The sequence below is a fragment of the Sapajus apella genome, unplaced genomic scaffold (assembly GCF_009761245.1).
Source record: "Sapajus apella isolate SASKATOON/1434 unplaced genomic scaffold, GSC_monkey_1.0 scaffold6559, whole genome shotgun sequence".
Taxonomy (NCBI): Eukaryota; Metazoa; Chordata; class Mammalia; order Primates; family Cebidae; genus Sapajus; species Sapajus apella.
Window position 1 is genome coordinate 1 of NW_022443483.1, and position 1,967 is coordinate 1,967.

Consider the following 1,967-nt stretch of genomic DNA (forward strand, 5'->3'; position numbering starts at 1 on the left):
CCTGCTGCTTTTCACCCTTCCCTGCCCCCCAAGCAGAATTTCTGTTCTAGTAGATTAGTTTGCATTTCATAAAGTTGGATATGTATGTAATAATGCATGATTATATTTTCTCTAGCTTCTCTCATTCAACATAATTTGAGATTCACCCACATTGCTACACATATCTATAATGGTTCACTTGCTTTTATTGCATGGGTGTACCACAATCTGTTTGTCACCTATGGATGGACACTTGTTTTTTTCCAGTTTTAGGCTTTTATAAATAAAACTGCCAAGACTATCACGTAGATGAATCTGCCACAGCTAGAAATGCTTAAGAACCAGCTGGGCCAGGAAGTGGAGTTCTTGTCCATGTCCACTGATCAGCCCAAGGTGGTACAGACCAAGTGTGCAGAAGCCAAAGACTAAACATGCTGAATAAGAGCAACGAGGGTAGAGAATTACTCATCCCACTGACAAGTTCTATGTATGTCCCTGAGAAGCTGCATGATGTGGAACATGTGCTCATCGATGTGGGAACTGTGTACCACATAGAGAAGATAGCTGAGGATGCCAAGGACTTCTTCAAGAGGAAGACAGACTTCCTAACCATGCAGATGGAGAAAATTCAGCCAGCTCTCCAGGAGAAGCACATCAAGAAACAGGCTGTCATGGAAAGGATGAGCCAGAAGATTCAGCAGATCACAGCCCTGGGAGCAGCTCAGGCTACTGCTAAGGCCTGAGACTTTGTTGCAGAAATGATGCAGAGGGAGATCCTTTGGGCATGGCTTCCTGATGCCAGCGAAGAAAATGGTCTTATGTTTAATGCCAATAAATGTGCCAAAATAAACTGTCAAAAAATTTGATCTACAAGTCTTTCTATGCATGTATAATTTATTTTCACTCGGGTAACTCTCTCTTGGGTAAATGTTTAGGAGATGAATGGCTAGATCATATGACCAGTATAGGATTACCTTCTTAAGAAACTGACAAGCTGTTTTCCAAGATAGCTGTACCACTTCATAGAGCTATCCTCACCAGTAGTGTATGATGCTTCCCATTCCTTCATATCTTCTCCAACACATGGTATAATCAGTTTTTAAAATTTTAGCCATTATATTAAGTGTGTAGTGGTAACTCATTATGGTTTAAATTTACATTTCCCTGATAATTATGGTGAACATGTTTTAGTGTGCTTACTTGCAATCGGTAGATTTTCCTTGGTAAAGTATTATTTCACTGGGTTACATCTTTAGATGAATTTTTAGAGTTCTTTATGTATTCTGAATACAAATCTTTTATCAGGTACACACTTTGTAGTAACTCTTTCCCAGTGTGTAGTTTGTATAAGTGTATTTTGAAGATATGTTTTTACTTTGATTAAGTTCAAATTATCAAATTTTTCCTTTATGAATCATACCTTTGATGTCAACTGTAAGGAATCTTTGCCTAATCCAACTTCAATAAAATTTTTTTAAATTTTTCCTAGAAGTTTTATAGAAGTTTTTATGTTTTACATTTAAGTCTACAACCTGCTTTGAGTTAATTTATGTGCATGATGTGAGGTGTGGCACAATTTTTTGCTTATAAATATCTAATAGTTTGGGTACCATTTGTTGAAAAGACTTTCCTTTCTCCATTTAACTGTCTTTGCACCTTTGTCAGAAGTCTATCGTCATACATGTATAAATCTATTTCTGGATTTTCTATTTTGTTCCAATGGCCTATTCATCTGCCGTCCTAATTACTAGAGCTTTATAATAAGTCTTGAACTTACACGATGCTTGGGCTATTCTAGGTTCTCTGAATTGCAGAATTAGTTTGTCATTTAAAAAAATCCTTCTGATATTTTAATTGGGGTTATGTTGATGAAAGTGATCAAATTGGGGAGCTTAACAATATAGGCTTCTGACTCATAAACAAGGTATATCTCTCCATATATTTAGGCCTTCTTTAATTTCTATCAGCAATATTGTACCATTTTCAAT

General features: G+C 36.5%; 1 pseudogene; it reads left to right on the forward strand.

The window, feature by feature from the left end:
• Nucleotides 1-252: 252 nt before the first annotated feature.
• On the forward strand, nt 253-722 carry LOC116548051 (annotated as a pseudogene).
• Nucleotides 723-1,967: the final 1,245 nt, after the last annotated feature.